At 44.1% G+C, this 15,824-nt stretch overlaps 1 long non-coding RNA gene across 1 annotated transcript; it reads right to left on the reverse strand.

The window, feature by feature from the left end:
* Window positions 1–6,149: 6,149 nt before the first annotated feature.
* On the reverse strand, window positions 6,150–8,650 carry LOC134215395 (uncharacterized). Its single transcript, XR_009980138.1, has 4 exons — window positions 7,039–8,650; window positions 6,895–6,971; window positions 6,765–6,837; window positions 6,150–6,682 (listed from the first exon to the last, which is right to left on the reverse strand). It is a non-coding gene; the product is annotated as an uncharacterized LOC134215395 (long non-coding RNA).
* Window positions 8,651–15,824: the final 7,174 nt, after the last annotated feature.

Consider the following 15,824-nt stretch of genomic DNA (forward strand, 5'->3'; position numbering starts at 1 on the left):
CCTTCGAGCGTTGATGTGACTTTATGATTAATCCTCCTAAAAGTGAGATGGACATTTTTTTTCTCCAAATGTAAAGATAAACCATTGGTGTTTTCGAGAAAGTAGTAGAAAAAGTAACTCGCCAATTCCTGGGTCAAAAAACACTGCACTGTGTGTTCCAAAAATGTGTAGGGTAAATGATGTATTTTTGACATCTGAATATACTTTGGACTTTTGGCTATATTCCAAAAAATGTGTACGGTGGCGTTTGTCGCTATTTTGATCGGCGTCACACTGAATGCTGGTTTAGCTGGTGACGACGGCGTGAATCGGAGTGACACTTTTAAATTCCTTAGATTTTTTTTTCAAGCCTAATTGAACTAAATTCCTATAATAAAAAATAAAAAAAGAATTTCCAGAGCAAATTGTAAACAATTTCACTGTAAAATTGAGAAAAAAACCCAGATTAATCCACCTAACGTTGGTAGTGCCTTTCTCGCATTTAGTTAAGACACCAACCTTATATGGGGTTTATATGGTCCGATGTACCATTTTCTTCATATCTTTTAGATGCAATGACCGATCGTTATCAAATTCAATAGTGACCAACAAGGCTTTGTCCCCTGTCGAATAAAACTTGTTGCGAGAAAATCGGTTAAAGATTACTATACGAAAAGTTGTCTAATGTTTTTATAGCTTTTGTGCACACACATACACACACATACACACATACATACACACGGACAGACAGACATGTGCTCAGTTTGTCGAGCTGAGTCACTTGCAATTAACATACATAAATCATCTGAATTTCAACGGAAAATTCTTCTTAATATTCTCGAGAAATTCTTCTGAACGTTAAATTTTCTAAATTTTCTTAGAAGAGCACGTCTGACTTCAACGGGAAATTCTACTTTTCAACGATAAATTATTCTGTATATTGTTCCGTTGACATTTTTCTTAACTCATTAAATCCCAAGGTGTCTCACAGACAGATTTTGGTATTGTTAAAGTTATGAATAGTGATATTTCACTAAAATAGAACTATTCCCTCGAAAAAATGAGATTCTGTGATGGCATCTGAATTGGATAATAAGTAATATTCTCTCAAAACCTCAAAAGTATTTATGTTATTAGGCCCATGAAGATATGAGAATTTCTGAATGCATGTCTATGGTCACAATAAAATAATATATCTAGACCAGTATTTAAAAACGGCGTGTCAATATGTAATACCTAATATTTGTTTTTTAAGAAGAACGAGAATGTTTTTGTTTTGACCGTTAGATTCTTTTTAAATTTTGGTGTTAATATATCCGAAAACTACAAGAATGCAGGAATACAACGAGTTTACGAAGCATAGGAAATGTAAAAAGAAACCAATAATAGAGTCATAATTTTTAAAAGGGGTCATTCATAAATCACGTATAGTCATACTTACGAATTTACAATGTTCTAAAAACTCAGATGTATTTTTTTTTAATTTTATTTAAGACACTTTACACTATTACAGTGAATTCGTGTCAAACGCAAATGTTATCATAAACAATAATTTATACATGTAAATGGGTATGGTATTGCTTATCTGTTAGTTGCATCATTGGAACTCAGATGTAAATATGTACATTATGTAGAATAGTTTGATTTGAAAAATGTATTAGAGGTAACCACTTTCCCATCAATGGGAAATGACTCGAACATACGACCCTCAGTACTGATTAATGTCCAAGTTGGGGAGTTTAATACCCAGTACATAGTCAATTATCTTTGATTGAACTGATACTTATGAAGTTTTCGAATAAATATTCGGTTAAGAAAATTATTCTGTTTTGCCTTTTTCGTATACATACAAATAAGGGCTATATGTTCGTTCCAAAACTAAACTTTTTTTATAGGAAAACCTGAGACTCATAGTGTTATATACCGATCGACTCAGCTCGACGAATTGAGGTGATGTCTGTGTGTGTGTGCGCGCGAAAAAAGTATCGTTCATTTTTTAGGCACTTACCCCCAACCGATTTGCTCGCAACAAGTTGCATTCGACGCAGAATCCTGTACCATTGTTTTCTATTGAAAATCAACCGGATCGAACAATGGGATCAGAAGTTATGGCCAAAATACATTTTTTTACGTCGAAAACGCGTTAAAAAAGTCTCGCCCATTCTTTATCACCTTCAACCGAATCGCTCGCAACAAGTTGCATTTGACGCAGAATCCTGTCTCCGATTGAAAAGCAGAGATGCATCCTGAACAGAACATGAGCCAAGAGCGTGCCTTGGTGTTCTAAGTTTTGAACTCTGAACACAGTTCAGTGTGCACTGGGTTGGTACGCAAGCAAAACGATTATGGTAACTAAGGTTCCTTAGATTTGGATATATGCAAAAACATACGAGCATGCTTGTTTTCTATCCGTTAGATGCCCATGTGTTCCATTACTAGACGAAAAATGAGTAGCATGCCGTCGCTTGAATTTGTTTTCCTAGTATACAAGTTGCTAAGTTAGGTCAATGATCTTGAACAGTGTGCAGTGTGTGATGAACCTGTGAATTTGAACCACTGTAATCATTGTACAAACTCACGCATACATAGCGTGTTCATTACCGCCAATGGGCTTCTATCCAAAAGCTAAAATGAATGTAGTTAGTCCACTCTGAAACCTAGCTTGAATCACTTCATTCGCCTACTAAAGAAATCCCTTCTAATCTTCTCTTGAATTCCCTTGGGTTGATTCCTTCTTCTACCATTATGCTTTTTAGTAAAGTTCAACACATTTAACACAGTATTCAGAAACACGAACACGCGTTCTCGTGTTCAGATGCATCTCTGTTGAAAAGATCGGACTATGGAATAAGAAGTTATGGCTAAAATACATTTTATCAACCAAAGGTGGACAAAAAAGTCTAGATCACTTTTTGGGCACGTATCCTCAACCGATTTGTTCGTAGCATATTGCATTCGGTGGGGAATTCTACCTCATTGTTTCCTATTAAAAGTTGATCACATCGGACTATACGATTGGAAGTTTTGGCCAGAAAACTTATTTATTTTTCCGGCACTTATCCGATTTACTCGTATCAAGTTGCCTTTAACGGCTATTCAAACTTCAGGTCAGATCGAACAAAAGGCTCAAAATATACGGCCGTAAAATATTTTTTCAATTTTTTTTCATTCGTTTGTGGGGCACTTATTCTTAACTAATTCACTTTCAACAAGTTATAATGGATGGGGAATCATTTTTCATTGTTTACTGTCGAAAACGAGCCTGATCGAATTATGGGCTCTGAAGTTATGAGGAAAATACAACTTTTTGTATGCAAAATACGCTACAAAATTTTACTTATTTTAACGGCATTTGTCCTTAACAGATTTATTGCAACAAGTTGCATTCGATGGTACTGTTCCATTCAATTAGTTGCACAAACTATTATTTCAAACTTAAACTGCGTTTTAAAAACTCACTCATTTTTCGAGCACGATCGAATAAAGATATGAGTAGACAGAATGCATTGATCGCAGCAATTTTTTTCTGCTGTCTCGTATCTCTCTATGAAATGTGTGTCGGAGCAACTTCAATGCACATGGAAATTCAGTGAACCTTTTCTAATAACGTTTTACTTACTTGATAATGATGGGCTACAGGTCTTCGATAGACCTACGCCGAATGGAGTATCCTTCTCCACTTCCAGTCGCCCTGAACATTTAGCGCCCTCAGGTCCTCTTCAACTGCAAAAAGCCATCGTGTACGCGCCCTTCCACGAAGCCTGCGGCCTCTTCCGTGTTCTCTACTAAATATTATATTCATTTGACGTTCTTCCGGCATACGAACAACGTGACCAGCCCACAGTAGTCTGCTGTGTTGAATAAGCTTAATACTATCCAGCCCTTTATACACCTGGTACAATTCGTGATTCATGCAACGCCGTCAGATACCGTTCTCCTGTTTATCGCCGAGTGTTGTCCGCAGCACCTTACGCTCAAACACTGCGAAAGCTCTCCGATAAGCCTCCTTTTACGTACATGTTCCATGCCCGTATGAAGCCACCGGAAGAATCAGAGTAGTATACAACGCGAGTTTTGTTTTCGTTTGCAGACTACGGGACTTAAGCTGGTCACGATGTGCGTAATACGCCCTTTTTGCAGCTGCAATACGCCTTTTCATCTGGCGGGTTGCATCATTATCGCATGTCACTAATGTTCCAAGATACACAAACTCTTCTACCACTTTAAATTTTTCACCATCCAGCAACATTTCGCTACCACCACCCCTAATGAACCCACGTTGATTGCCAGCGACCATATACTTCGTTTTGCTGGTATTGATCGTGAGTCCAATCCTCGCTGTCTCCCTCCTAAAAGGCACAAAAGCCTCTTCCACGGTTCGGTGATCAATCCAGCTCTCCTAATCGCTCCTTCGAGCGCTATATTGAACAGTAGATTCGAAAGTGCATTACCCTGCTTTAATCCATCAAGGTAACAAATGACGTCGATATTTCATCCGCGACCCTTACACTTGATTTCGACATGTCCAACGTTATACGAATCAGCCGTATCAGTTTCGCCGGAAAACCATGTTCTAGTATAATTTACCATAATTCATTCCCTTTCACTGAATCGTACACCGCCTTGAAATCAATAAACAGATGATATATCTGGAAGTTGTACTCCCAGAATTTATCAAGCATTTGTCGCAGGGTAAACATTTGATCCGTCGTTGATCGGCCCTCACGAAAACCTGCTTGGTATTCGCCGACGAAGGACTCTTCAAGCTGTCTCAATATGTTGAACGGAATACGGGACATAATTTTGTACGCCGAATTAAGGTGGGTTATTCCTCGGTAATTGGCGCACTCCAATCTGTGCCCTTTCTTGAAGAGAGGGCAAATGAGTCCGTCCAACCAGCTAGCAGGCAATTCCTCGTCTTCCCATATTTTCGACATAATATGGTGCAGAACTTCATAAAGCTGCTCTCTGCCATGTTTGAGAAGTTCAGCCGGGAGCTGGTCCTTCCCGCAGCCTTATTGTTTTTCAGCTCTTTAACAGCTTTTTTAACCTCATCTAGTGTAGGTGACTCCACAGCTTGTCCATCGTCGCTAATAATTATTCTGTTCATCGATGCACCGTCACTTCCTTCCACCTGGAAGCCATTTCGTTTTTATCTGTCAGCAAATTCCCTTGTTGGTCGTTGCACATGACGGGAGATGGCACTGTCTTTCTCCGTACGCCATTGACAGACTCATAAAACCTCCGCATATCGTTCTGCTCCATTATTTCCTGCGCCTCACTAATAACTTGTTCTTCGTACTTCTCTATTCGATCGGGTACCCGACACCAACATCCAACTTCTGGCAACGTTCTTCTCGTCTGTCACTCTCTGACACTCCACATCGAACCAACCCGTCCTGGGTCGCCTCTGTGCAGTGCCTACCACTTCTCGTAATGTTGTGCTCACCGCTTCATGGATGTTGTCGCTTACGTTGTTTGCACTTATCCGTTCATCGAGCTTCTGGCGGTACTCAGTCGATACTCCTTACACAGACAATCGCTGGATATTGTAACGCATCGTTCGCTGTGATCTTTCGTTCGATACAGTTGACAACCGTGATCGAATTTTACTGACAACGAGGTAGTGATCAGAGTCAATGTTCGGACCTCTGAATGTCCGCACATCGATAACATCCGAGAAATGGCGCCCATCCACCAGAACATGGTCTATCTGGTTGCAAGTTTCACCATTTTGGTGTCTCCAGCTGCTTTCGGATGTTCTTTCGTGCAGAGTAGGTGCTACAGATGGCCATCCAAAACTCGACGCAGTGCTTGTCAATGACGGAGCCAGTAGCACATTCCGTAGGAATGGGGTCGAGTCATGGATAGATGTAACGTTTGTCAGCCCTAGTCTGGTCTCGGACCTGGACTGGAGGGTAGACGAGGGCTACACCCATAGTGATCACCTAGCAATTCGCTTCAAGATCAATTATGGTGTGCAGCGTCCGAGGGCGGGTGATCCCTGTCAGGTCCGTGGGTGGAAGACCATTCACTTGAAACTCGCTAGCTCACGGGAGGGTATTCTACCGGGTCGTTAACGCTACTTCAATCACCCCAATACTCAAGCTGAGGATGATTCTGTTCTTCGCAGGAGTATAAAAACAGAGCCGTCATAAAAAGCGCTAATGCGGTAGGATGGGCAAAGCTATTACTCGAAGGGGGGGGGGATCTATTCACAGTGATCCAAGAAAGACGAGGCTTGGTGGTCCCTTTGTGGACCCGGGAAAACGACACAAGAGAAAATGGTGAAAGACCTTAAAATCAAGGGTTACTCTTTCTTAAAGATGGCTACACCTGGCTCATACATTTTACAATTTATTTTGTGACGTCACATTCGGGGGTACTTGCATGCTTGTTGGATTCGGTGTTTTCTGGTGATGTGACCGATCAGCGTTGATCTGGCCGGCTTGATGCTCTTTGCGGAGCCGCTTCAGTCCGGAAATCATTCCAGGGACGGAACGAGTGTTGCCCTGCGAGGTTGATGACGTGGCTTTTCCGTATAGGTGTTGGAAGATGGCGGCCACACTTCGGCCAGCGATGACGCTGCTTTATCTCAGCCAACGGGCACTCGCCAAATCTTCCCGGAAATCACCACTGTGGCACTGCACTCTCGAGACCTTGGAAAAAAGGTACAAAAGAAAAAGGTCCCTTTGGCATGGACCTGGACACAACGGATTAGCACCCTGCGACGTCACTTCCTAACCTCTAAACTTTCTGATCTGTTCACAGCACATGATATTTACCTTTTTCTCGGTGACTTTTAATTTGTTTGTTACTGTCGTTTTTTTGTTCTTGTGTTGTTTTACAGGATTTAAACTATAATTTAAGTAGTACATTAATTTAGGCTAAGTTTTACATGTTGACACTACTAACCGTACTAATAGCTTTTAATTTACACAAAACCGTACTACTTTACCATTACAACAACTATTTTTAACGACTAACAGATCCTATTATAAGAAAAGAAACAACACAGAATTAAAAGAAACTTCACCAACAATTATTTATACAATTAACCTTCTATTATTTACACACGCGCGCACTACTACTTCTTTCAAGGATCACTGGTTTTACAAAAGAGAAAGATTCTACGCCTTCCGCCTCTTTTATAGTCCCTTTTTACATAAATTATGTTCTATGTTTTTAGTTTGCCCATCCTGTTGCATTGAGCACCCTCTATAGGCAAGCTCAAATGGAACAGGGCTGTGCGTATTTTGCCCGAACTCAAACTGCTCGAACGTCTATCGCATCTGGTCACACTTGGTATGACGTGAAAGTGGAACACGCACTCACTCGTGAGATAAATCTTCGACCAGTGAGTGTGACAGTTCCGAGGTGTAATCTTTGGAAAGGTCGTAATGGGAGGGATTGGTGACGGAAATTCACTTGTGGTGGAGCCAACAAGTCCATATTGGAACCGAACGGTTACATTACCCCATCGTCCCTCCTTCAAAATGAATGAATTTCGTTTTGAAGTAATTTAATTATTTACGGCATTCATCAATTTCAACCAACATCAATTATTGATTTGGTGAATCGAATAAAAATTATGCCCATTTGAAAGAATACGCTATTAACCTTCTCACTCGCGTGAGAAGAAAGGTACTCAACCAACACTATTTGCTGTGTTGAAAACTGTCATCACCAACACACATGTGGTGCAATGTTTATGTTTACATTTCGGCTCGAGATTGTTGATTCGCGATTTCAACTTTCTCTAGTGTTTTTCTACGATTATTCGCGCGTTTCGGGTTAGTGATCAAAAATATTGTGTCCGCGAATAGAAAGCTCTCGAAAAGGTAGGTACCTACATAAAATTTACCGTGATTCGTTTATTATTTACCGGTCAACGTTTACTCTTGTCTGTTTTCAGAATCGAACGGAATGGAGAGGTTTCACTTCTGGAGGCAATAATTTGGTTTGCCCAGGTGAGTAATGATTTTGTAAACATTGAATTTTTTCTAAGTGTTAATGCATTTCTAGGTGCAGAATGTACACAAGTGCATCTCGGGGTGCATTCATTCAGCGGTCCGGACCTATGAATGTGTATGAATGGTAAGTAGTGAATCAATCTACTGCGACTGATTTGAAGAAATTTACATCGATGATTTTGATTTTAGGGACTGGGCCCTCTGGACTGGACTTTCATCGTCCATCCATCCGTTCTGTGTGGGATAAAGTAAATCGCCAGTTCGTCGTTACGAACTGGTCCCACGGACGGAAGAATTTATGGAGCTCGCACCGGACTTCTTCGCCGGGATTCGTCGAGCATCTTCGACGGGTTTATGGTCTCCGCGGACCGTTACCTCGGGTGCTGTGGAAGACCCGAGCAAAAACAATATTTTAATCCGTACTTTAATGGTAGTACTTCGAATTACCAGAATAAATGACATTTTGGGGGGTTTGGGAATGATTTTAACGGAGAGAAGAATTCCGGCAACTACCGTAGTTAGGACTAGGTAGATTTAATCGACAATTTCGAGTCTTCCGCGATTTCATTCCGTTTTTTCAATTCTCTTTGGCGCGCGTTTATTCTCCGGCTTTGAGCGGATTCGCGATTGTGGTTTTCAGGAAGTGAACGATTTTTTATTGATGATCGGATCATGGGTAAGTATTTCGGTAAGTATTTGGAATAGTGATTTCGCGACGTGTGTTGATCGGTTCGAAATAAAAATTATTGCGGTTCGTCGTTGTCGTCCCGTGGGGTTCGGAGACGGAAGAACGCGGATTGTTCTTCATGTTTTTCGCGACTTTTAAGAATTATTTTCGACTTGAATCGGCTATGGAAAACCGGACAGTTTTGAATTTCCGACGGCTTGCACGTCGATCGTGTGCAGATCTAAACGGAATTCGCGACATTTCGGCTTTTTGCGTCAAAACTGAATCTTTCGTGTGGTAAATTTGTTATTCTAGGTTTGGATATTCTCGATGAGATTTTCCGATGATCTCGTCGACATGTTTCTGATGCAAATTTATTATTCTAGGTTTAAGGATCGCGACGAAATTTTTATTGTGATCGCGTCGACTTTCATAGTGCAATTTTTTTTTCTAGTTTTCGGGAGTCTCGAGATTCTGCGGTGATCGCGTCGAGTTTTGGGGATTTTAAATTAGTTATTCTAGATTTTCCGAGCGCATTTGAATAATTCCTAGGGTTTGATGAGCGATTCCGGATCACACTTGTGTCCGAATCGACAGTTTTTTTTTGGCTATGCTTCGTTTGGAGGACGAAAACGTTTGCAAAACAGGGCACTGTTTTTACCTCCCCCTCCGGGAAGAATGGAACCGTATGGGGTGGGAATGTAATTTTTGCTGGGCGCCAATTGAAACTCGCTAGCTCACGGGAGGATATTCTACCGGGTCGTTACGCTACTTCTTCAATCACCCCTCTACTCAAGGTGAGGATGATTCGGTTCTTCGCAGGAGGGAACTATAAACAGAGCCGTCATAAAAAGCGCTAATGCGGTAGGATGGGCAAAGCTATTACTCGAAGGGGGGGGGGATCTATTCACAGTGATCCAAGAAAGACGAGGCTTGGTGGTCCCTTTGTGGACCCGGGAAAACGACACAAGAGAAAATGGTGAAAGACCTTAAAATCAAGGGTTACTCTTTCTTAAAGATGGCTACACCTGGCTCATACATTTTACAATTTATTTTGTGACGTCACATTCGGGGGTACTTGCATGCTTGTTGGATTCGGTGTTTTCTGGTGATGTGACCGATCAGCTTTGATCTGGCCGGCTTGATGCTCTTTGCGGAGCCGCTTCAGTCCGGAAATCATTCCAGGGACGGAACGAGTGTTGCCCTGCGAGGTTGATGACGTGGCTTTTCCGTATAGGTGTTGGAAGATGGCGGCCACACTTCGGCCAGCGATGACGCTGCTTTATCGAGGCCAACGGGCACTCGCCAAATCTTCCCGGAAATCACCTCTATGGCACTGCACTCTCGAAACCTTGGAAAAAGGTACAAAAGAAAAAGGTCCCTTTGGCATGAACCTGGACACAACGGATTAGCACCCTGCGACGTCACTTCCTAACCTAAACATTCTGATCTGTTCACAGCACATGACATTTACCTTTTTCTCTGACTTTTAATTTGTTTGTTACTGTCGTTTTTTGTTCTTGTGTTGTTTTACAGGATTTAAACTATAATTTAAGTAGTACATTAATTTAGGCTAAGTTTTACATGTTGACACTACTAACCGTACTAATAGCTTTTAATTTACACAAAACCGTACTACTTTACCATTACAACAACTATTTTAACGACTAACAGATCCTATTATAAGAAAAGAAACAACACAGAATTAAAAGAAACTTCACCAACAATTATTTATACAATTAACCTTCTATTATTTACACACGCGCGCACTACTACTTCTTTCAAGGATCACTGGTTTTACAAAAGAGAAAGATTCTACGCCTTCCGCCTCTTTTATAGTCCCTTTTTACATAAATTATGTTCTATGTTTTTAGTTTGCCCATCCTGTTGCATTGAGCACCCTCTATAGGCAAGCTCAAATGGAACAGGGCTGTGCGTATTTTGCCCGAACTCAAACTGCTCGAACGTCTATCGCATCTGGTCACACTTGGTATGACGTGAAAGTGGAACACGCACTCACTCGTGAGATAAATCTTCGACCAGTGAGTGTGACAGTTCCGAGGTGTAATCTTTGGAAAGGTCGTAATGGGAGGGATTGGTGACGGAAATTCACTTGTGGTGGAGCCAACAAGTCCATATTGGAACCGAACGGTTACACACTTCGACAGCGAAGTTTTCACCGCGGCCCTGGGACTGGAGGCCAACACCGACAGTCTAAGCGGGGATGCGCTGATAGCTGTCCTATCACGCGCGTGCGACGCTACTATGCCGAGGAAAGCCCTGCCAAGAAATGGCAGACGCCCGGCATACTGGTGGAGTGCCGAAATTGCAGCCCTACGATCAGCCTGCCTCAAGGCTAGACGTAGGACGCAACGAGCCCGCACCGAGGAGGAAAGAGCGGTCCGGGAAGTGTTTCAAGCTGCGAGACTGGCCCTTAACAAGGCCATTAAGAGCAGCAAGAGAGCGTGCTTCGACAGCCTGTGCGAGGGTGCCAATGCGAATCCGTGGGGTGACGCCTATAGGTTCGTGATGGCCAAGACCAAAGGGGGCTCTTCACCCCCCGAACGGTCACCGGACCGGTTGGCGAGGATTATCGAAGTACTCTTCCCGTCCCGAGCCACAAGTCCCTGGCCTCCTCCTGCGCTGCAAGGCGCTGGGAGTGTGGCCGAAATGGTGGCTCCGGTGACGAACGAAGAGTTACTCGCAGTGGCTAACACCCTTGCGATGAACAAAGCTCCAGGCCCCGATGGAGTTCCAAACAGTGCACTTAAGGCAGCGATCATAGCGAACCCGAACATGTTCAGGCTAGCTATGCAGAGATGCCTGGATGAGTGTTGTTTCCTGAGGAGATGGAAAAGGCAGAAGTTGGTACTGCTGCCGAAGGCCGGAAGCCTCCGGGTGACCCATCGGCGTACAGACCAATTTGCCTGATCGACACGACGGGTAAACTGCTCGAGAGGATCATCCTCAACAGGCTCACCCCGTATGCAGAGGGTACGGATGGCCTGTCGAGTAACCAGTTTGGTTTTCGGAAGGGTAAGTCCACGTTGGACGCTATCAATTCAGTCCTCAAGACTGCAGAGGTAGCGATCCAACGGAAAAGGCGAGGAATTCGATACTGTGCGTTGGTGACACTGGACGTGAAGAACGCATTCAACAGCGCAAGCTGGGATGCCATCGCGCTCTCGTTACACCGGCTTAGCTTGCCGGTGGGACTGTACCGGATCTTGGAATGCTACTTCCAGAACCGTGTGCTGCTATACGAGACCGATGCCGGTCAGAAAAGTGTTCCTATTACCGCAGGAGTCCCGCAAGGGTCAATCCTGGGTCCGGTACTATGGAACCTGATGTATGACGGGGTTCTGAAGCTAAAGTTCCTCCTGGTGTGAAGATCGTCGGCTTTGCTGACGATGTAACCCTAGAGATCTATGGGGAGTCAATCCCGAAGTAGAGCTAACCGCAGAACACGCGATCAGCACTGTGGCGGACTGGATGAGTACGAGAGGCCTTGAGCTCGCTCAACATAAGACGGAGGTGGTTATCGTCCGCAACCGTAAGTCGGCACAACATGCAGTTGTACACGTGGGAGACGTCGCGATCACTTCAAAGCGGAGTCTGAAGATTCTTGGGGTCATCATAGACGACAAGCTTACCTTTGGTAGCCATGTCGAATATGCGTGCAAGAAGGCTTCGACTACTGTGGCGGCATTATCAAGGATGACGTCCAACAGATCCAAGGTGTGCGCCAGTAGACGTAGGCTACTGGCAGGCGTTGCCGCATCTATTCTTAGGTACGGCGGCCCGTCCTGGGCAAAAGCACTGGGGTAACCAGTTACCTGCAGAAACTGGAGAGCACCTACCGCTTGATGTGTCTCAGGGTGATATCGGCCTACCGCACGGTATCGCGCGACGCATCCTGCGTGATAGCGAGTATGATGCCAGTCGGGCTGGTCATCCGGGAGGACGAGGAGTGTTTTGACCTACGTGGCACCAGAGGAGCCCGCGAGCGTACCAGGGTGACTTCGGTTGCCAGATGGCAGCGCGAGTGGGATAACTCCTCGAAAGGTAGGTGGACCCACCGGCTGATTCCTAACATATCAAGCTGGGTGGGGAGACCCCATGGGGAGGTTCACTTCCATCTGACACAATTCCTGTCAGGCCATGGCTGTTTCCGACAGTACCACCACAGGTTTGGGCACGCGGAGGTCTCCGTCTGCCCTGACTGCCCAGGTGTTGACGAAACTGCAAAGCACATACTGTTCGTATGTCCTCGTTTCGACGTCGAAAGAAGAGCAATGCTAGACGTTTGCGGCCGGGACACAACTCCGGATAATCTTATCCAAAGGATGTGTCAAGCGGTGGAGAAGTGGAACGCAGTCTCGACTGCAACCACTCAGATTGCCTGCAGCTTGCAGAGAATCTGGCGCGCCGAGCAACAATCGACAAGCATGACTAACTTGTGATTGGTAAGTTAGAGCGAAAGTGCCGAACGCGAAGAAGTGTGTGAATGGTCTGCCCATGCAGAGGTAATGGCGCAGCGGGTGGCAACCGAGATCGTCACCTCGAAGCATGGCAGAAGGGTGAATGAATAGGTGTATGTATGGACTGCACACGCCGCGCTGGGAGTAGCGCAGGAATGTTGGTTCCTACGACTACTGATACCCCGCGGCGTGGCAGAGGAGTGAGGGGGAGCATCCAAGTCAGTCTCACATGGTACGAAGGGAATGAGTTGAGTCGTGTTGAGCTAGTCTCATATGGCATGAATGAGGTGAGTCAGACTCACATGGTATGTCAGAAGTGGGAACCTAAGCGAAGAGTCCCACAAGGGATGCCAGAGGGAGTGTTAGGTCGAATGACTCGAGTAGTATGTGTCAGCGCGAACTGAATGAAAGAGGTGAGCAGTCTCACATGGTACGATAAAGGTGGGCATAGAATTAGTCCCACACGGCATGAGAAGGGTGGGCACAAAAGTTAGTCCTGCACGGCATGAGAAGGGTGGGCACACAAGTCAGACCCATAGGAGCGTTAGCGTGTGTGTGCAAGCATGGAGTGTATGAGCATGAATCAAGGGTTTGGGTGGGCATACAAGTTAGACCCACATGGCATGAGAAGGGTGGGCACACAAGTTAGACCCGCACGGCATGACAGAGGTGCAACAGAGTATGTAGGGTGTGTTTGAGGGTGCGATAGAGCGAGCACTCCAAGTCAGTCTCGCACGGACGGGGCCTGTGTGAGCGAGAACGAGCGAGTACGTTTAGTACTGCCATCCCCAGAAGTAGTACTGGGAGGTAGTTCCTGGGGAAACGATGGTGGAGCCCAAGGGAGTTTAGTCGGTATTACCGGTATGGTCGAGTCCGACACTCCAGTACACTTCCGTGTGGTAGTTTGGCAACTACAATGCACGTGTACTGGGTTAGTGTGTGAATGCATTCTCCCTTGTAAAAAAAAAAAAAAAAAAGATGGCCATCCCTCTGGAAACAGCGAAATTTACTAGCAATGGGCCGTTGTCATTGGTAGCGGAGTGAAGGCTCCCCCTACCAATTATGGGACGGAAAAAGTCCTCTCTACCGACCTGAGCGTTAGCGTCTCCGATAACAATTTTCACGTCATACTTTGGACACTCTCCTTTGGCTTTATCAAGACATTCATAAAACGTGTACTTCACGTCGTCGGATTTATCGTTTGTCGGTGCGTAAACGTTGATTAGGCTGTAATTAAAGAATTGGCCCGTATCCTCAACATACAGATCCGTTCGCTAATGGATTTCCACCTCATTACTTGCTTCTTTTGCTTGCCCATCACTACGAAACTAACTCCATGCTCTGCTTTTTCGCCGCCGCTGTGATAGATGTTATATTTAAATGCAGTGTTGGCCGTGGGCACGTTCTCCGGATCTAGGCCATCGGACTTCTTGAATAGCGATCACGTTCGCTCCAACCTTCTGCAGTTCACGAGCCAGAAGGCTCACTCGTCCAGGTTCATTTAGGGCCCTGACATTCCAGGTACCGAGTTTCCAATCATAGTCCTTATTTCGTTGCCGGGTTAGTTGCAAAAAATAACGTTTTTTTTTTTCTTCTATCTCCATTTTTCGTGGTGTTTGTGAAGCTTCAGTAAGCTACCTTACCGGGGTCGCGTTACCTACATCGCGATGATGGGGCTGCCACCTTAGGTATAGCTGACGCGATACAGCATTTCGTTAATCAGCTGCTGGGTACCAGGCAGACGCTGTTTGAGCCGCATCTCCTGGTGAACAAACGCTCGAGACGTATCTTCTCACTCTAGCTGATGTCAGAAGGACAACAGTGCCCAGGCTGCACTACCAGCTAAGTACACAACCCTTTGCTGGCGGTCTTTTGTCATCGGACGACCCGTGGAAGCGTGAGATAGGGACTTGTGGGGACCAGAGCTCTGTTGGGCGCTCCTTCCTTGATGTCAACCCACCATTTTGCAGCCCTCTAATGACGTTTATTTATCTTAAATTGGAATGATATTATTTATTATTCTTGTCGATTTATAATTCTGACGACATAGTTCATACATTGTTATAGTTTTGAAATTGATATTTATATTTTATCTATCTATTTGTTCTCTCCAATGTTCTCTCTATAATCAGCTACCACAAGTTAAGAAAAACCCATAATCTGGTACCGTCATCGGGGCGAGAATAAGTCAGCGCTCTTGTCGACAATATGGAAGTCGGATAACAAAATCGTTAAAAAAAAAGGCCTTCTATAATTTAGTTTTATTGCCCTCAAATACATTAAATCTATTCTACACGCATTATATGTAGTTCGGTAGCTCGGATGATGGATTTTTAAAACCATTTGTGAAACTAATTGGACATAAATCGGTGTAACGGGTGTAAGCGATTCTTAGTCAACTTTTTGGAAACAAATTAAATTGTTGGTTAAATGATAACATGTTCTGACCAGAGCAGTTCAAAATATCTAGTCATCCGGTTAGTCTCCGGCTTAACCCTCAAATATCTATCACTAGCTCCTCATACGCAACCGTGTATAGGCTTTTGAGCTAATTTGTCCGTAGTTCAAAATATCGCCAAACGAATAAATTTCATCAATAATGAGCATCTGTAGGGAAAGTTATCAAGTAAAAATAATTAAATACTCTTTTACTATTATTCAACGATGGTAAAGAAACTCGAATAAAAATTTGAATATGTTACAGTTTGTCACAATTCATTATCC

Source organism: Armigeres subalbatus, chromosome 2, assembly GCF_024139115.2.
Source record: "Armigeres subalbatus isolate Guangzhou_Male chromosome 2, GZ_Asu_2, whole genome shotgun sequence".
Taxonomy (NCBI): Eukaryota; Metazoa; Arthropoda; class Insecta; order Diptera; family Culicidae; genus Armigeres; species Armigeres subalbatus.